Genomic DNA, 22,154 nt, shown 5'->3' with positions numbered 1-22,154 from the left:
CATCTCCGTAACGCTTTCGCGATTACTAAATGATCCTGTAGCGAAGCGCGCTGATCTCCGTTGGATCTTCTCTATCTCTTCTATCAGCTCCATCTGGTACGGATCCCACACCGGTGAGCAGTATTCAGGTAGTGGGCGAACAAGTGTACTGTAACCTATTTCCTTTGTTTCTGACTGCAATTCCTTAGGATTCTTCCAATGAATCTCAGCCTGGCATCTCCTTTACTGACGATTAATTTTATATGGTCATTCCATTTTAGATAACTCCTAATGCCTACTCCCAGATAATTTATGGAATTAACTGCTTCCAGTTGCTGATCTGCTATATTGTAGCTAAATGATACAGGATCTTTCTTTCTATGTATTCGCATCACATTACACTTGTATACATTGAGATTCAATTGCCATGCGTCAATTCGTTGCAGATCCTCCTGCATTTCAGTACAATTTTCCATTGTTACAACCTCTCGATATACTACAGCATCATCCGCAAAAAGTCTCAGTGAACTTCCACAAGGTCATTTATATATACTGTGAATGGCAATAATTAAGGAAATTCAGAAAATGAGATGTTTCCTACACTGCAATAACAATTTGACGCCGGCCGCTGGTGGCCGAGCGGTTCTGGCGCTACAGTCTGGAACCGCGCGACCGCTACGGTCGCAGGTTCGAATCCTGCCTCGGGCATGGATGTGTGTGTTGTCCTTAGGTTAGTTAGGTTTAAGTAGTTCTAAGTTCTAGGGGACTTATGACCTCAGCAGTTGAGTCCCATAGTGCTCAGAGCCACAATTTGACATTTGAGTTTTTCTGATTACAGGCACAAATTTAGAAAGGTTAGAATTTAATAAACCGTCCAAAAAGGCAGTAGAGAATTTAGCTCAATGTTGAGGCCAGTGGATAGGCAAAGAAAATTTGAGATGATGGAAATACTGTAACAGTAACACAGCCGAGTAGGACTTTAAAGAATAAACTGCGAGTTTCAGTCAGTCCACATAAATTTTAGTATTTTGCAGTATTCGTATATAGCACCCGTCAGATGATAGTGTGATTTCTCCTCTGCCTGTTCTTTCATGAGCATGTGACGTCAGATATATGTATATCGCTACCGAAATGATTAGTGCTAAGCACAAACTTTCGGCTGCTTTATATATGTGTATTTCAGAGAGATGAATTTAAAGAAAGTCCCTTTACCGTTTGTATCTAAGACGTTTGTATACAGCGAAGGATCGTTTCATTGAACCACACTGTTAACTCCTTTGGCTGTGACATTTATGAATGGTGAGCGGAAATAGTGACCGTTCATCTGTGTTTGAATTGCGGTACAAATGATCTAGCTTTATCTTCTAATAACTGACAGTCTGAGGAGTGAGGATAGTATTAAAGCCGGCCGCAGTGGCCGTGCGGTTCTAGGCGCTACAGTCTGGAACCGCGTGACCGCTACGGTCGCTGGTTCGAATCCTGCCTCGGGCACGGATGTGTGTGATGTCATTAGGTTAGTTAGGTTTAAGTGGTTCGAAGTTCTAGGGGACTGATGACCACAGCAGTTAAGTCCCATAGCGCTCAAAAAAAAAAAAAAAAAAAAAAAAAAAGGAAAAGAAGATAGTATTAAATATTTCACGCAAAAGGGTTCTTCAATTCAGTAACCAAAGTATTTTTTACGCAGGCTCTTTGGTTGACAATCTTTAGTTTTCCAGTTTTCTACTAATGTTCCGAATCGTCACCTTTCCCACATTTGGATCTATGCTACAGTCCAATTCCAAAACACCATGCATTCTGCGAGCTAACATCTCAAAGATGTTCGGGCTCACATGCGGTTCCTCTTCGTCAAAATGTTGAACCGCATGTGTCGCATTACACGCACTAAATTAGACGCTTGTGACCCTTTGGTTAAATTGCCTGGCTGACGGCAAGTTTGCGAAATTGTATGAAACATACAAAGTTAATTAAACATATAATAACAGTAATAATAAAATCGGGAGCTAAATTAACGACCCATAAATGATGTAGGCCACACAGTTGCGATATGGTTAGATTAATGTTTATTCAGAAAGCAAACTAATAGCGAAAGTTGTCGTATTTAGAGTTACAATTACACTCGAGCGCACATCCATTTGACACAGTTCGTCCACTCCCAATATCATCGCGAAATACAAGTCCAATACTCCACCTCGTTAACTACGCCAGAGGTTATAGAGTTCACACCAGGCGCGCAGCTGCTCACCGCTCAGAGACGAAGTCCCGCGATACCACAGAACTCGAAATTTTCTAAGACGTTTCGCTTCCTAGCTACCAAAAGACCGACCATCCGCTTTCGCGTCTCCACCAGCACTGTCCCTTTGGTGTCTAGACCAGATCTGCCCCTCTGCCCATCTCCGGCCGCGTCTCCCGCGTGTCGAACATGGTCGCTCAACTGATTAGTGCAGTTACCTTCCCTGAAGCCGTCCATCTTATTGGCTACAGCCGATTCTACATTATGTTACATTTTAACATATTTAAATAATCAAAGCTTGACAACTTTCAGGTTCTAAATAAAGTAACAACAATATCCGTTACATAATAAACGTTAAATTCTTTTACTTTAAACCAATACAATTTCCTTCTTAACTTTGAATGTCACGGCCAGTAGCCTTGCACCAATGTGCTTTCTGATAAATAAATAAAGAACAAAAGTAACTATTATGCACTAAACTTTGCAACAAATATTATATTACCTAATGATTCAATAAGGTGTCATGCTGTCATCGTTAAATGTGTTTTGTGTGGAGGAAATGATGATCTGATGCTTAACTGATAATACTGATAATTTAAATTTATAATATCTTTTGAACACATTAAGTTACGGAGTTGATATTTACAACATTTTTCATTTTAATGATGCGCTTTTATGTGAAATGTCGATCGTTAAGATCGACCACATTGTAGCCCCACATTTTAGCATTCAGGTCTTTGTTACAAAACTTGATAATTTCACTTTAACAGTAAATCATAAACTACTATCGATATGATCAATATTCAAGTTTTATTGGGATCATCATGAAAATTTAAGAAAAAGATGTTAGATTAAAATTACTGTGGCTTCATTCCCTAAATTACCACGGAATTAAATAGGTCTCTTAAATGCTTCCCTTTATGACCCGTATTAGGTCCACCATATTTAACACTGATGCGCCTCCCTGGGCACAAACAGCTCCTACGGGGTATCCCTATGACGTAGGTTCTCGTCTGTCTCACTAGCACACTACAGCGTTTAGGCCTGATCAGCCTGGTCTCATTCATCACAATAGACGCCTGTGAATTTCCCCATCTCCTGGCGAATCTGCGCTCTTTGTGGTACACGGTCCTGGACGACAGGATTCGTTTCACAATTCCTGGAAGGCTATCTCTTTCAGCCATGTACTTAAATGAGAGCGAAATGCTCGTTAACTCACAATTGTTATCCTGAAATTAATATGCAGGACAGTCAGAGACAGTCTGGAAAGCTTGCAAGGCTGTTGCAGGATAGGGTGTGCTGAGAAATAATTGTTAAGAAAAAAATTCTATGTGTTAATTAACACACTAGACGCTAGCCAATCAGGCCGTCACGCGGACAAATTCAAGCGCCCCACCAGACACAATTAATGTCAGTTGTTCTCATAACGTAGATGATAGCGCTCGAGTCTGCCATTTTGGCCTGGTTTCGCTCTTTATTACTGCCTCATGTCCAATTTTTGTGTCGCTCTTTTGTTCTGTTTTAGGAAACCATCGCCTTTGGCGGGCCGCTTGAAACGGTCTGATTGGCGAACTTAGATGCAAATTAACTCGGAAACAGCACAATGTATCGAATTTTTTTCTTGAAAATTATTCCTCAGCACAATACACCCTGAAACACCCTTACAAACTTCTCAGACTATTTCTGAGTACCCTGTATATGATACGACTGATTTTAGCAATGGCATGCTAATTTTGGGCAGGATAATTTATTTTCTTGTTTTTTTAATTACATTTAAGTCCACTTATTTACATTATTATACTTTTAATCTTCGCTAAAAATCCTATCATCGGGCTAACATCTTGTGATGAAATGTCAGAACACTTGTACTAGGTTTCATCTCATACCATAATGTCATGACGAACTGTGTTTCCTAGGAAAAGGCTGAGTTTACATCTAATACTATCAGCCAGATCGGTAATGAATACTTGAGTAATGTAGTTGAACAGTAATGGTTCTAAAATACTTCCGTGAGGCATATCCGAAACTTACTTTCACTGTTTTCTGGTGAGCGGTCCTTCGTCCCCTCACTCCTGCGCGTTGTAACGCACTGCGCTCCGTCTCTCAAGAAATCATTCGCTCGGTAACAAATGTGGATGGTTATCGTCAGACCAGTATTTAGGCAATTCCGTGAAACATCTAGCAGCAGAATTGTAAACGGACTATTTAAAATAGTTACATGTCGTTTAAGGAACAAATATTAGAAAAGGAAAAATATTTATTTCAGGGTAGAAATATAGGTCGCAGCATTTCCAAAATTCAGGATGAAGATGCCGAACATATATTATTAACTACACACAAAGCGTAACTCAGTAGAAACAAAGAATCGATTAATATATCAACAAAGAATGCTGATAATGCAAGAAGAAAGCCATTGAACTACTGACAAACACCTTTATCACATTCTCATTTTCACAGTCAGGTCATTTTCTGCTACACTGAAACCTTCCAAAATGCTACCCCACATTGTAGCCACGAATGCAATTATCTTTAAACCTAACATTTAATAATTTTCCTGTTGCTTTTTATTTAATCACAGCTTTCTCTCTTTTCTCTTCAGAAATGCGCTTAAATTTGCTGCTCCTATAGAATTTGTCGCTCTGGACTCGGGTCCACGTGGTCCGTGCGTAAATACGGGACTGGTTATTGTATATTAACAAATTTTCTTAAAATGATGTGGTTCTATCACTGAATTAAATTTTTTTGTATTTGTGGGACCCACAGCCTCCCGATGTTTAATAAACGTAAACATGGTTCGTAGTAGGGTGTAATGCGATTTTTATTTAAACGTGCAAATAGCTAATTTCGACTACTCGTCACTGTCAAGTACCTGTAAAACCTACATGGAAAGACACTACATTGTCTGCATGCATCACCGTGTATAAATAACACTTTACACATCTCACATCAAGATAAAACATTACTGCATATATTTCTTACTTACATTTGTAACATCTGTGCATCATGTCATTTTCAAATCAATCTTAATTACTAGTAGAAAGTAGCCATATTCCGTCATTTTACGAAAGGATCCACACTACACTGCCACCTATTAAGATCGTATTCTGAACTTTGCTCTTTGTTCAACCACATGATAACTGACAGCAGCTGATAATTTGTTGCCACAGATTCATATTCATCCAAAGACCTTAAGACTCTCGATAGGACATATCATAAGCACGATACGTATATTGCTGCTGTGCCAGACTTAGTCGATGTCATGTATAAAAACAGCCAGCAACCAAAGAATACATAAAGGGCATACAAATGGACATGAAATATTGTATACAGTATATGTCATATCACCGGGCAAACTACATTATTTTAACCCTCGAACAGACGCGCCGATTCTGATAACACGAATTGCAGCGTGGCGTACTTTGTACACATGTAAAGAGTAGGTGTCTTCATGTTACCAAGCTAAACATGTATGAGCAAAATCACAGTTTAATCTTAGTTTAATTGGACAAAGATAAAATAAACTTACATTACACGAGCTGAATCGCTGTTTCATTAAACAGTATTAAAATTAACATTCATTATATCACTTTGTTGCCGCATAGAAGTGTTACCCACAGTAATGACCCACTCGAAGCATTAAACAGCTCAGTTGCATGAAATCCCAGCCAACGGCTTATTCGATTGCTAATTATATCGTAGACAGCTGCCTCATTGTGGGATTGCGCTGCTAGCTCGGAATGAGGGCCATTTTCTTGCACGGATTTTTTCTCGCGTAGCTCTCTGTTTATTTTATATCACTGTTGCTCACTTCAAGGTATGACATCACAGCTTATCACAGCGTTAGCTGGAGCAATAATGCAGGGATAGATACTGGTTCGCAATGTTATCTGTGATTGATGCTCTTCGTACATAGGAGCGCCCGCTCGAGGGTTAAACATCATATTAACAAAACTATACATGATGTACGTACAAAACTCCACAGACAATAGAAATAGAATACGCCATCAGCTGCTGCCGTGCCACGTATAACGACTGCGTTATATCGTAAGTCATCAGTGTCTGGAAGCTATTTCTAGACATACAGGAGCCAGAGCTGACTATTTGTACGGAAAGATAACCCACAGTAACAACCAATATTAAATGCCTGAAAGGGTGCTAAGCAAATGTCACCTGTGCTATAAAATGGATCATCCGGTATTGGGAACATCAAGTACTTTATTACTTACAGTGTATGATACTATCATAATATAAAATACATTTTTTTTCTGCCTCGTGATGACTGGGTGTTGTGTGATGTCCTTAGGTTAGTTAGGATTAAGTAGTTCTAAGTTCTAGGGGACTGATGAACATAGATGTTAAGTCCCATAGTGCTCAGAGCCATTTGAACCATTTTTATAAAATACATTAAAAACCATGGGATCGATTCAATTGTTGTTATGGTCCTCAGTCCTGAGACTGGTTTGATGCAGCTCTCCGTGCTACTCTATCCGGTGCAAGCTGTTTCATCTCCGAGTACCTACTCGCAACCTACATCCCTCTGAATCTGCTTAGTGTATTCATCTCTTGGTCTCCCTCTACGATTTTTACCCACCACGCTGCCCTCCAATACTAAATTGGTGATCCCTTGATGCCTCAGAACATGTCCTACCAACCGATCCCTTCTTCTAGTCAAGTTGTGCCACAAACTTCTCCTCTCCCCAATCCAATACCTCCTCGTTAGTTATGTGATCTGCCCATCTAATATTCAGCATTCTTCTGTAGCACCACATTTCGAAAGCTTCTATTCTCTTCTTGTCCAAACTATTTATCGTCCACGTTTCACTTCCATACATGGCTACACTCCACTCAGAAACGACTTCCTGACACTTCAATCTATACTCGATGTTAACAAATTTCTCTTCTTCAGAAACGCTTTCCTTGCCATTGTCAGTCTACATTTTATATCCTCTCTACTTCCACCATCATCAGTTATTTTGTTTCCCAAATAGCAAAACTCCTTTACTACTTTAAGTGTCTCATTTCCTAATCTAATTCCCTCAGCATCACCCGACTTAATTCGACTACATTCCATTATCCTCGTTTTGCTTTTGTTGATTTTCATCTTATATCCTCCTTTCAAGACACTATCCATTCCGTTCGACTGCTCTTCCAGGTCCTTTGCTGTCTCTGACAGAATTACAATGTCATCGGCGAACGTCAAAGTTTTTATTTCTTCTCCAAGGATTTTAATACCTACTCCGAATTTTTCTTTTGTTTCCTTCACTGACTGCTCAGTATACAGATTGAATAACAGTGGGGAGAGGCTACAACCCTGTCTCACTCCCTTCCCAACCACTGCTTCCCTTTCATGTCCCTCGACTCGTATAACTGCCATTTGGTCTCTGTACAAATTGTAAATAGTCTTTCGCTCCCTGTATTTTATCCCTGCCACCTTCAGAATTTGAAAGAGAGTATTCCAGTCAACATTTGTCAAAAGCTTTCTCTAAGTCTACAAATGCTAGAAACGTAGGTTTGCCTTTTCTTAATCTAGCTTTTAAAATAAGTCGTATGGTCAGTATTGCCTCATGTGTTCCCATATTTCTACGGAATCCAAACTGATCTTCCCCGAGGTCGGCTTCTACCAGTTTTTCCATTCGTCTGTAAATAATTCGCGTTAGTATTTTGCAGCCGTGACTGATTAAACTGATGATTCGGTAATATTCACATCTGTCAACGCCTGCTTTCTTTGGGATTGGAATTATTATATTCTTCTTGAAGTCTGAGGGTATTTCGCCTGTCTCATACATCTTGCTCACCAGATGGTAGTTTTGTCAGGACTGGCTCTCCCGAAGCTGTCAGTATTTCTAATGGAATGTTGTATACTCCCGGGGCCTTGTTTGGACTTAGGTCTGTCAGTGCTCTATCAAACTCTTCACGCAGTATCATATCTCCCATTTCATCTTCATCTACATCCTCTTCCATTTCTATAAAATTGCCCTCAAGTACATCGCCCTTGTATAGACCCTCTATATACTCCTTCCACCTTTCTGCTTTCCCTTCTTTGCTTAGAACTGGGCTCCCATCTGAACTCTTGATATTCATACAAGTCGTTCTCTTTTCTCCAAAGGTCTCTTTAATTTTCCTGTTGGCAGTATCTATCTTACCCCTAGTGAGATAAGCATCTACATCCTTACATTTGTCCTCTAACCATGTCTGCTTAGCCATTTTGCACTTCCTGTCGATCTCATTTTTGAGACGTTGGTATTCCTTTTTGCCTGCTTCAATTACTGCATTTTTATATTTTCTCCTTCAGAATTTGAAAGAGAGTATTCCAGTCAACATTGTATCGATTCAGTATAAAGAGAAATATCGTAGGAAATAAATAAATGAGGAGAAACGAACTCTCTGAACAGGAAGGGTTTTGTGGCGACGTAAAAATCGCATTACAATCTACTACGGACCATGTTTACGTTTACTAAACTGAATGAAATGTTACTCGATAGCAGTGAATGAGAAGTATTTTCTTCTTAGAGAAGAAAAGGTCTCAGTTTTGGAGACGCAGGGCCATAGAAGAGGCACAATGGGGAGACGTGACCATAGTTGGTGACGTGACTGTTGGTGTGTAGCATTGTTGTAGACATAGGACGGAGCGTCCGGCGGGTCTCCAGCGGGAGCGCCAGGGCGCGCGCGCCTCGCGCATCGTAAGTGCGCATTAGCGGCCCCGCTGCTCCACTTGGGCCTTTAAAACCGCCGGCAGCGGCTCACACCGTCAGTTCGCTCCGACGCTCCGCAGCAACCGACACAGTGAGTGTTCCGCCGCACGGACGGCCTTAGCCGTGCTTCTTTCGCTGCGTAACTTGTCCTTTAACAGCGTGTTCGGCAAAGTGTGTGTCTTCTTTCACTCTAGAGAAGTTCCTGTACCGTTTGTGATCGCGTGGGTCTGGTCTTTTCAGTAAAAAGTCAGCACCAGCAATCCGCTTGGGACTTCGCGTCCTTGTCGCGATCTGTTCAGATTGTGAGTTTGTAAAATGTGCGTTAGGCCTGTTTCTGGAATACCGTCAAAATCAGTGCGCGGCTTATATAAGTTATATCAACATACGCGTAACAGCAGCAGAAGCTGACATTAGGAAGTGCTGGAATATGTCTGGTTGCGGTTTAGAGTAACAATGGATTTAGGGATGGGCGCTGTAAGATGATAACCTCTCTTGTTTACGGAACGTAGCGTCAACTCTCGAAACTCAAAAATGACACGGTTCGACAGTTCTTATATAAGTTGACACTTAATCTCAAGAAAAAAGGATAGTTGCATTATAATGTCCTGTAGACATCGAGGATTTTCAAGAGATGGAATACTAGTTCGGATCGGGCAGGCAATGTCAAGGAATTTAACTGTGCTCCTGTGAAATATTCGACTTTAGTTTTTCGGAGAAATGAGGAAAAACTAAATTAAGATGATCGGGCGCGGATTTGGATATCACTTGGTGCGCACGGAAGTCCAGTGTCTTAACCACCGTGACGCTTCGTTCGTCGTATTACATGTGTCAGTTTACATATTTTATCCTTCTTTACTTTATGCTCCATAGGTATCGTATACTTCGTCTCGTTATTGTACAAGAGGATGTGAAGAGTTCTTCGCGAAACTTACACCCATGTCCGCACTGTGCGACTTTACAGGAAACGTACGACTGTTCCGAAAATAAACAGAAACAGAGGCAAAGAAGGCACACACAGGCTGATACGCATTGTCTACCAGCAAATGAAAAGTTTTCTGCTACTAATCATGCATACTGATGATTTTACATGCTTCGTGTTGCTTGGCTACTTAACAATACCCTTTGCAATTTTTACCGACACCAGCTAAATAACTTTGTATTTTTTTCTCTCCCAATGTTCAGTCTAATCGCTAGATCTAATAAGTTTCTTGCTCCTATAGCGGCGATTTATACCAACAATTAATTCGACTTCTGTAAAAAGTTATGTTCATTGCAATACCATCTACACTATATAAAAACAATAAATCAGTGTTTCAGACAAAGTTGCTTACGTTCGGTACTATTACATCTCTAGTAATGTCACTTGTACATTCCATACAACGCGATACGAATACAGCACTTTTTGTCTTTTGTAAGAGAAACTGTTGCCAAAAAATTTAAACAGCAGTATCACTTTACGCCTCAAAGCGTTGGTATCATAAGTTTTGCGTACGAAGTTATTTGACTTCGTTATTGAGCTCCGTATACATGGTTCCATGTTATCTTCTAGTTTGGTTATATTCACACAGAAAAGTTGTGAACTGTGCAGCATTGCCTATAGTATGAATATACTTCAAATATTTCATCATTTGCTTCTTCAGTCCGAATGAGTTAATTTTTGGAAAATCGAACATTGTACAAGGTCTCTACAGAAAAGGGCAATGCGTTTATATTTTGTTAAGGCCAGGGCAAATATCAATCATCTTTCTTATCTTTAAATTGCATTTGTTTATTACGTGAATTGTTTCATCATGAACCATGCCCTTCGCGTGTTTTGAGCCCATGAGTGTCAAAATAAAGTAGCGGTACACTCTAAAATCTCAGGGCACTTTACCTACTAATATTTTAAATTTTCTGACTCTGTGGAAGCATATATACTACAATGTCACTTGTGGGGGTCTAGCTAGTATCTGTTATGGGGGCAGCGCATAGCTCTCCTCATCCCTTGGTGTATGACCTGCGACTCAAATTCCATACTGATCTTCACGTGGAGTCATTTCAGTGGTGCTTACAAACTTACAAGCCAAGAAAGACCATCTTGGTTCTTTACAATATATGTGTTGATTCGCTTTGTAAACTGAGTTAGTAATTTTAACTTTAATTCCCCGTGAACTCACATTTTAATTCATTATTTCCTGACGCGCCTGGATTAGGCTACTCATTTTCTGTGTTAAATGCTGAAATCTAGCAATATTAGTTTTCTTTATGCTCTTCAGGTCATTCCTCGGTTTTCTGACACTCTTCCTTTATGCTCTTCTACATTATTTGAGTTTCATTCTCGCCTGCACTACATTCCTTGAGTAATTCGTGCACGGTGTTTTTGATGCCTGAACAGACTGCGCGATTTGATGTCTAACAAGTGACAAGAGATTTTGGCATTACGTTCTAATGCTGAATGTGCTGTTATCTAAACGCTTATATGAAACCCTACAGGCTTTACGTCTGCCAGATGACGGTGTTTTACCAAAGCTAATTGTAGAAATTAAGACTAAATCAAACAGCAGCATTTGGGCTAAGTATTATATCGTTTTTGAGACTTATAGAAGTTGAGGAGCACAAAAAGGCGAGGCATTGTGTGCAGTGATTTACTTTTTCATCCACTCATCCTTGTGCCATTTACCAGGAAAATCGTAATTTTACCACATTAGGCGTGTCATTAGGAACTGGGGATAAAAGGATAAAACTGAAGCGAGAATGCTTTAATTTTTATTAATGACAATAAAGTAAAAATCGAGGATAAGATATACTCATATATACTGGCTTATGCGCACGTCAAAATTAATCTACATGTGCAGAATGAAGTACCAGCTATCTCTTGAAGATAGGAAAGATGTTAAGAGTTGAAGATGCGATTGGAGGAGAGAAACATTCTACCATATGATACGTTACTCTTTACAGACAGAAGCACTTGTGTACGTCATCTCTTAGCTCAGAGATGCAGCCTGTAGAAATGCAAAAAAGCATCCAGTAATTTTTTCGGACGAATGAGGAGGGCCGTAAGTGCCTAGAAGTCTGCTAGCCCCCACGAAGTGAGGACAACCTAATATACAGATATGTACGCACAGGGAACATCTATTTTCAACTTAAGCGACGCACCATTAAGCGGAGCCATGATTAGGTTCTACTTTCAGGTACTCTGTGCTAGGACCTTAGCGTACATGAAACCTTCCACTGACGCTGAGGCAATTCCGTAGATACTCAACGTAGTACAATTTAAAAAACAAAATGATAAATAAGGCAAAAGACTGCTTGAGGCGCGCGCTAGGTACAGTCCCACAATTTCACCTGTGTTCACTTGATCTTTTCAATTAAAATGTACCATCGATTCGATTCCACAGCGTGGATTTTGCACTAGTTTAGCTGGGCAAGGACGAGACAGCAAACGGCTTGGCTTTGTATGAAACATCGTTTTGGTATTCGCTTGAATTGACAGCAGACACTTAACCACACCTTCAAGATCAGGGCTTGAATCCATTTCATTCCAAACATTAATCCAATCTTGTAATCATGGTTTCGCCTGGTTCTATCCCCGCCAGTCGTAAGCTAATAATTCAGCAATCAACATACGTTTTCGTAAATAACTAAGAGACGGTGCTTCGATCTGTAGTATGTAGGATTAGTGCTAGATATCTAAGAGGATTAAAATGCCAAATAGCTATAAACGGTAGTCCAACATACGTAATCAAACTGAATACTAGGACAGGTAAAAGAATTCCTCAGTCCCTAGTCTCAATAGCAGGCACTGTAGATCTTCTTAACGAAGCTTCAATCCAAGTACCGTAAACGAGGCTAATTTAGATGTGTCTGTATAAGTTCTGAAGTGAAAACACGTGAAGGCGCCGATGCAGCATTGACCCACAGCGGTCCGGAACATGGGAGCGGTTCTCTTAGGAAACCTTGAAACCAGTTCCGGCGGCTGGACTCACGAAAGCTTTATTCCGATGGCAGCAGGGACTCTCGTTCCACATACCTAAGGATCGAGTTTTTGATGGTACAACCGCTAGCTCTCTCTCTCCGGAACACTGCCCAGATTTATACACTGTGTCCACCTGTGCCCCCTAACCTCTAATCCGAGTTACGTTACTGATGTCACATTGGGCACACTAGTTTGTCGTACTTCCTTAGGTGCGTGGGAATGAATCTTGAATGCAACACATCAACTACGCGACTAATTTTGGCAGGTGACGGTTTCAGCTACTAACTTTATGTTGGAATTCAGTGTTCCAATGGAAGCAATTTCATCAGAGTGCTTTATCTCAGTTTCATCAGCATAGAGACAATTAACTGATTACTTCCTTGGCTGTAATGAGGGACTATATGGAAGCGGCGGAGAATCTGAAGTAGGACTGAAATATTTCATGTGTACATTTTGTCACAGATAAATTTTGATTTAAGGGTCCCAGATACCACTCACTTCACAGAGGATAAAGCCAGCAGCTTTGTAAATACGATACAGGACGTTTTTCCATTAAGGACGTATCCAGACAGACGTCCTGTTTCTCAGAGCTGCTTCGGGGCGTCACAGACGTCGAATATACGGTTTTGACCCTCTGTTGGAACTCTGATGCTTATTATGACAACTCGCCATAATAATCATCCAGTCATCGAGAAAGAGAATGGTCGAGTTTCACGTCCCGTCAACGACGGGGGTCATTATAGACGGAGCACAGTTCCCAATTGGACAATGATGAGGACAAAAGTCGTTCGAGTCACTTCCAAAGGAATCATCGCGGCATTCACCTTGAGCGATTTAGGGTAATCATGAGAAACCTAATGGTTGATGGCGGAACAGGAATTTGAACCCCGCTCCTTCCCAAATTGAGACCAGTGCCTTAGCCACTGAGCCATCTCTCTCCGTCGCGTGTTGTAGACACTGATTGTTTCACTTATTACGTCGTGGAATTTCACCTTTTGCCACACTTGTGGCAGAAGTCTGTGTGTGTGTGTGTGTGTGTGTGTGTGTGTGTGTGTGTGTGTAGCTGTGAAGAGATACTATTTCCACTGACCAGATGCTGATTAATTCGTCTAGGTAGCATATGAAGGCTATACGCGTGTGCTGCGCGTTATAGACGCAGCAATATTCGACACGGTGAACTTCGGAATCCATGCACTTTTCTAAAACTTTACTTTAATGCCCTCCAAGGTGCAGAGTAATATATTACTCAAAGCATCGTCCTCCAATATTCGGTGGTTTAGCTGCCTCTTGCTCACACCTGATCGTGTCCACTTCGTTATTATTCCTGTACTTTTCTGTTCTTGTACACTCAATTTTTGACGATTTTTTTCCAGCTGATTCCACATACTACAAAGTAAGAAGTGTTGATACACTCCTAGCTTGTACCTTATTCAGTTTTCAGACCATTACATGGGATTTGGAGGCAAAAATGGTATAAGATTGCACGACATTTTTTATTGCACCAGGGGCATATCTATCGCGACGTAGTTACAGGCACTCAAAATACTTTGTGGGTTTTTACCTAACTCTCTTGTGAAACAGACTACGCAATTTATTTCTCTGTAAGTTTGCTAACGTCCTATTAAATGTATTGCACTACTGCATCCTCTGAGTGAAGCGATCTTGAGCCTATACGCAACCAAATCCTCTAAGATACGGATCTCGAAACATTTCGCCTGTCAGCTCTCTGACTCACATTTTTGTGGTGACAGTCTCAACTGAGGGCACAAACAACGTGATTTGTTAGAAAAATTAAAATATCATGAAACGTAAATCTTTTTTGTATGTTTTGGTAATGGAGTAGATGAGGCAGAATCCACATGTCTTACCGGGAATGTTTGATGAGTGGTCTGCTAAACATCGCCTATAAATAGGCGAAGATATCCACAGTATTGGCGAATAATTACTGGAGACCGTAACTACAGTACGATACGTAGATGAACCATCTGGAGTGACCTATAGTGGAGTGTTCACATAAAACAAATAGTGGGGAAAGCATATGCCAGGCTGAGATTCTTGGAGGGAATCTTAAGCAAATGTTATTCGTCCACGAAATTAGTGGCATACAAAACATTTGTCGACCGATTTTTGAGTACTGTTTAACACTCTGAGACCCTTACCAAGTTAGATTAATAGAAGGGATAGAGAAGATACAAGGAAGAGAGGCGCATTTCTTCACGAGGTCGTTCAGTTGACGTGAGAGCGTTACGGAGATGCGTAGCAAACTCTAGTGGCAGACGTTACAAGAGAGGTGGTGTGCGTTACGGAGAGCGTAAGTTTCCAGAAGAGTCGGACTACACATTACTTCCTCCCGCAGTCTTCTGACTGACGAGAAAATATTAGAAATGAGGACTCACACGGAGGTTTCGTGACAATTGTTCTTCCCGCGTAGCATTCGCGAATGGACAGGGAAGGCGGTAAAAGACTGTGGTACGAAAGTACACGCCGTAAGGTGGCTTGTAGTGTGAGTGGCATGTATCACTCACAGAACCCGGTTCTCTCCTTATCGCTCCTGTTACTTTTCACGTTACTGTTACTTATGCTTCTCGAATTCCTTATTCTGACAGAAATCTCGACATCCGTCAGCAATATTATCACTCTGGCTCTCCAGTTACGCATCCGTTTCGATTGATGGTAGAGACACTCATCCTCTGTCATTTATAAACACTAAAAATCCTTCATTTCACTGTTACGCTCGTTCGCTAATTGTCGTCTGACTGAGCGACCCCGTCACAGGAATAAACAATGGCTCGCTGTGAACTTGACACGATCACTCAACCAAGGTTAGGGACTGGTGAGGCGATCGTAGCCGAATGACCACTCAGTACAGGTCCTCCATGATGCAATGCTGGGTACGGGCAGGTCCCTAACTTCCAGCACTGAAGGCTGTTGAGGTACAAGAAATTCCAGTCGCTGCGGCGGGGAGAGGCGGGGAGGTTTCTGGAAGCTCAGCTTGCACTTTCCGCCGGCCGCAGCGTTCCGGCTGCGCCGGCTGACCTAGAAGCGTCCGTTAATCCCGTCTCATATCGCTCCCATGACCTCGAAAGCCAATTGCGCCTCCGGAAGCTGGACGCTCTCTCTCCATACTCTTTGCGTTACGCGTATTGTTTCCTCCACCGTTCAGATTGCAGTAACAATGAATGCGATAAACGTTACTACTGAGGTAAGCATTGGACACCCGTGGAGGGACCAAACACAGCGGAAAGGAGTCGAAGAACTACACGGCAGTAAACGATGCTGGTAAAACGGCTTAATAGGAACCCACATGACATCATAACTAAATAACCAGCCTCTTATTTGTAGCTATAAACTTGTCCTTACATTTAGCCTTTTAATGTAGTTACCTTAGCATTGTTTCCCGACACAATAGTGAAACATCGCTTTGCGGTGTGTGTAACCTATGTGATAACGCAACGCAAAAAACTACATAAAATATTCCGTATTTCCACTTTCCTTGCGTCTAAAATTTAAGACATTACGATGCCATCACACGTTAACACACGGCACACTTTTTACACGATCGTATCCAGTATAATAGATTTTATGGTTAGGAATTTTCCCTGTTTTCGGCATTAACTCTAACCGAGCTATGTAGTCGAAACTATCACACTAGGTTTATTATTCGAACTTCAGCCGATTTCCTCATTACGCTTCCCAGGATTTGTGATTGACGAAAACCTAAGCACTGGGAGACATTGATATCCACAAATAAATCATTTGCTGAACCAAAACCAGGTCTAATCTTTTTCTGACATTCAGCACTAGACAACAGCAGTCACGTTTCAGAAGAGTTTAACTCGATTTCTTTCGCTGCCCCCACTCTAGACTTTCTATAGCCTTCTCAGTGTCGACTGTCGCTTCCACGAAACGCTGGGACGTATTTCCCCAATTTTTATGAGTCGTGGGCGGCAACATTTCCACTCCGGCGGTCTCAATGCCCAACCGTTGACTTTGCCACACCAACTACGAATTTCAAATGGTTCAAATGGCTCTGAGCACTATGGGACTTAACATCTGAGGTCATCAGTCCCCTAGAACTTAGAACTACTTAAACCTAACTAACCTAAGGACATCACACACATCCATGCCCGAGGCAGGATTCGAACCTGCGACCGTAGTGGTCGCGCGGATCCAAACTGAAGCGCCTAGAACCGCTCGGCCACTCCGGCCGGCACTACGAATTTCGAAGGCTTTTGTTTCTGGAAGACATCTGCACCTGCAGTTCTCCTGAGTAGCTTCTTTTCAGTCTTTTTTTGTAAATCAGTAACTTTTTCAGTAGAGAAAATTGATGATCGGTAACGACAACTCCGTGGCTGGTGGCTATCATTATCGAATAACATATTGCGGTAAGCGATCAGTATTACTGCTAAAATAATTCTGGCGGCTGATATTTTACTGTCTAGAGCTCTTTGCTGTGCCACACTGGGTTTTGCTTTGCTTTCACTTCTGTTTGACTAAAGTGTACAGCATCCTAGAAAGTCTTCAATATTTCACCACTTCCAGATTTATTTCATTTGCTTCCATAATATGACAGATGACTCAGTTTTATCGATGGATTTGTACAAACTAAATTAACTTTTTGTTAACGATAGATGGCCACTTAAGTCAAAGAATAAGATAACGCACAAAAATTTCCCAAGACACTGATATATTGCAGAGACATTGTCTGGGAATAGTGTGGAAATTATGGTTGCATTCTACTCGCAAATGTATTAGATCACATATTAATGGGCCATTCTATGGATGATATTATTGTGAAGGATTAAAATAATGATATGTTGATAGTAATAATAATAACACTAACACTAATAAAATAATAATAATCTTACAGATGGGAAGTATATAACGTTGTTATGGGCTGTAAAGGAAAGCTTTGAAATGTAAGCGTGCAGAGAAAAACTGACACTGATTCCAGAAGCAATATTTCTCACTAGTCAACTATGATGTCACTTGAATGAATAACATTTACGGATGACAGGGAATGTGTTGAAAACTAGTCTTCCAGGTCCTTGCTCTATTTATTACGCAGCTATTCTGCAGAAGTAGGATTAGCACCGTAGAAACCATCAGGAAATTTGTCAAACAATTAAACTATCAATGACGTATATCACTGAGTTATCACACTTGCAGTATTTTCGAAAGAAATTTTAGTTCTCTGCAGAATTTCAACAGTGTGTTCATTATTCTTATATTTCTTGATAGCTTAATCAAGAACAGTGACTCACGCCACTACTGTTTGGGAAGTAGGTCTATGCTTTAGTTTGTGAACGCTAGTGCATAGTAACGTCATTCAAGTAGTGTTTTCCTTTAAAGTCTATTCAGCTTTCTTCTGTACACTCTTGTGCTGACAAAACTAAGTCTGGAAGAGCCGCACATTGCCGCAATGAATATTATCTCTCTCTCTCTTGCGTTAATCTGCTTGGGAAACATTCCATACTGAAACAGAATACAAAAGAATCGGTCGAAAGCGAGGTTCTTAAGTGGTCTTCTGCGTTGAAGAAACTCACTTACGGAGAACTATTCGTACTCCGATTAATTTCAGCCTAGCATCAGTCTGCGCAACAAGTAGAAATATTTTTGTATTCCATCTTAAACTTCTCCGGATCGCTTTAAGTAGCAAAAAAGAAAGAAAAAAGAATTTTGACGAAAATTTATTAGGTAGTAGCCATTATCAGAGTGTAACAGATGTCTTGGTCTTGGAGAGTTGCTACCTGAAACGTAAAAGTTTGCCGGCACCGGCATTATACTGAAGCGATAGAGATGCTTTGCCGCCATGTTCCATCACGGAACAAAATATGTGCTGACCAGTAACAGCGTGACAAACTGTGTCAACACGTCAGTCACTATCTGTTTGTCGGCGATTGCTGCGCAAACACTGTCTCCACGTACGCGTACACCATAATTACTCTACCGCGCAAACATTGCACGCACAATTACGTCTGGTGTGAGACGTTCCCGGAAGGGTACACTGGTGGCCGAACCGCACAATAACCCTGGGTTCGGTGTCGGGCGGCGGTGCGGTGAGTGGACTGTTGTAGCCTGTTGTGGGGTTGTGAACCACTGCGGGCTACGGCGGGGACGAAGCCTCTCAGTCGTTTCTAGGTCCCCAGTTCCATATAATACAATACAATACTATCTGTTTAGTGTGTGAAGACGTCGAGTATCAGTTGCTTCAAAACAAGAGCGCAGTGGTTCCCTGCGTTTCGCACTTCTATGGACTCTTTAGGACACAACAGCTGCTTATTACCATTTCCCTTCATGCGGTAGTAGTAATTAGCATGTTCTGTACCGAGGTTTTACGTTATAGAAACTCAAATGAGAGCGAAGGAAAGTAAATTTCTGGATTCTCTGCGAAGCAAGTAGCTTGCTCCCTCGCACTTGTCACGGTACAGGAGCCAAATATCTCCTGTAGTTCAGATTTCAGCTTCTTATTAAGTAATTCCAGAAGCCTACCATAGTAGTTTATCTTTCCTCGGATCTTCATACGCTTAGGTCAATTATAAGATGTACTGTTTCACTGCCAAACGTATTTATTTCAAATTTTTTTTAATGTACATTACAATTGGCTCAATCATTCTGCCATATTTTGCACTGAGACAAATAATAACAGAGGTAATTTTCTAAACTATCTACGGCCTAAAGTAATTGCTGATAGATGTGAGAAGACATGCCCAAAATTCTTAGGTGCAGTAACTACGAATGCCTTACAAACTAATAATTCGCGTATAGAAAATATTTGTAAAAGGTGAATCCTTTCCCTGCCAGTCGACCATGTTTGACGATTGACGGTTAAGGCGAAGCACTTGCAGCGCACAATTGTTGCTCGGCCTACTGGACGATCACTGGCAGTTGCGACACTGAGGGAGATATGTGATTTCTCGAGGATAACACACGCTATCTCGTAGTTGTTTTGAGGCTTACAAAAACCGCATACGGCAACCTTTGTCTTACTCTACCGTTCATGAAGCTATAAGTTATAGTTATTTACCAAATGGGTTCCTATATGGCCTTCTAGACTCTATTGTAAACAGAGTTCATAGAGGGTCGTAGTTTTTGTCACCACATTAGACCTCAGGAGTCAGAGCAGCACAACAGTGGCTTGCATTCTTTTGTCGATCACTTTCTTCTCTAAGACAGGATCTGGTGTTTGCGTGCGATGTTCGATTCGAAATTGTAAACTTAATCGTTAAATACAAAGTTGAAATACCTTGGAGTGTTTCTGAAGCCAAACAACGTTTTCAGTTATTGGAAAGCATATCAAAATACACATTTTGAAAAACATTTATCTCGTACAGGATGCTGTAGAGACCAGATTAAGAACTCTGCATTCCAGTGTCTCATCTGTAAAAAGTAGCGAGCCAAATCAACTCATAAGACCCTCACATTTCTAAGGGGTTAGAGTACTTCTGTGACCAGCGACTCTAATAGAGTACAGGAACGCTACAACGATCGTAAGAATTCTCCTATTAGAGCAACGTAGCGTCATTTGCTATAGACCAGCTGAAGAGTAGATGTTGCTCTCCATTCTTTCCCACACACAGAAAAGCTGTAAAACAGTGGGAAGTCTTAAGTACACGGCTTGGCAATGTATAAGAAATAAATCTATACTGTGCTTCGTCTTTTTTTCCTTAACAAGGCGACTGGGATGCACAAAAAGTAAAATCTAGTGAATATTCCAGCTTTACATAAACCATGCGGCGGGAATCACCGATTATAAACCGACAGAAGTTTAAAAAAATCGGAATGCTGTCTTCGGAACGGTCTCGTGAGATGAAAAAGTGGTATTTATCCTATGCTTGCAAAAAGATCACTTAGGAGAATGTCTACCGTTAATGGTAACGCACGGTTCGACTAGACCATGACTCGATGTCCCTCATCACTTTCACATTACGGTATTAGCAATAAGGTGTCCCTCCTTTTTCTTTATACCAGCTTGTATTCAGACTCGTTCGTTACAGTAAAGCTGGAGTAATATGAAAATATTACCCTGGTCCCTTGTTGGATAACAAAATTATTCCGGCGAAAACGTATGGAAGCATAAGCAAGATCTGAAGCAATTTCTGAAGAAGTAGTGGACCTTTTCGTCTTAGACCGTGACTAGCTTTCTTCAGTAATAGGACTATTGTTTTAATCATTCTCATTGCGCTTGTAACTGTGGTGCGACTTTTATCTATTTCAAGCTGACCAATTTCTCTTCCACGTCCACAGTAATGCAATGACGGCTATAGACATTCTCCGACAGGATTGTTCACCGGAAATAGCAATATTACACAGTAAACAATTACTTCCTTCTTGGAGAATCCCCAGGCGTCACGGCATAGAAACTAACTGAAACACATTTGCTCTGATAAATGAAGTCCAATAATATTGTTGCGTGTATCCCTTGGGCATATCGCTGAAAAAAAAATAACAACGGGCGTGGAAATTTTGTTGATCCATGACGGTTGTTGTGTATCGTAAGTACTAGTATGGGTACTTCTGAGCTGTTGCACGGCAGTCTACATCCACATGTACATGACAAGTCTGCAATTCACACGTAAGTGCCTGGCAGAGGGGTCTTCGAATCACCTTCAGACTATTTTTCTACCGTTTCACTCCGTAACTCCGGGTGGGAGAAATGAACACTTAAATCTTTCTGTACGAGCCGGCCGCGGTGGTCTCGCGGTTCTAGGGGGCGCAGTCCGGAACCGTGCGACTGCTACGGTCGCAGGTTCGAATCCTGCCTCGGGCATGGATGTGTGTGATGTCCTTAGGTTAGTTAGGTTTAAGTAGTTCTAAGTTCTAGGGGACTGATGACCACAGCAGTTGAGTCCCATAGTGCTCAGAGCCATTTGAACCATTTGAACCATCTTTCTGTACGAGCTCTGATTTATGTTATTACGGTGATCATTTCTCGCTTCGTAGGTTTGTGACGGTAGATATTTCCGCATTTAGGTGAGGAAGATGGTGCTTGAAATTTCGTGAAAAGATCTCGCAGCACCGTAAAACGACTTTGCTTTAATGATTGACACACCAACTCAAGTATCATATCCGTTACACTCTCTCCCCAATTCGCGGTCAGTAATACAAAACGAACTGGCATTCTTTGGACTTTTTCGACGTATCTGGTAAGGATCCCATATTGCACAGCAGTATTCTAGCAGGATGGACAAGCGTAGAGTAGGCAGTCTCTTTAGCAGACGTGTTGCATCTTGTAAGCACTCCGTCTTCAGGCCACGAGTAGCCTACCGGGACCATCCGACCGCCGTGTCGTCCTCAG

The sequence above is a fragment of the Schistocerca nitens genome, chromosome 3 (assembly GCF_023898315.1).
Source record: "Schistocerca nitens isolate TAMUIC-IGC-003100 chromosome 3, iqSchNite1.1, whole genome shotgun sequence".
In the NCBI taxonomy this organism is placed as follows: domain Eukaryota; kingdom Metazoa; phylum Arthropoda; class Insecta; order Orthoptera; family Acrididae; genus Schistocerca; species Schistocerca nitens.
This window is presented reverse-complemented; position numbering follows the sequence as displayed.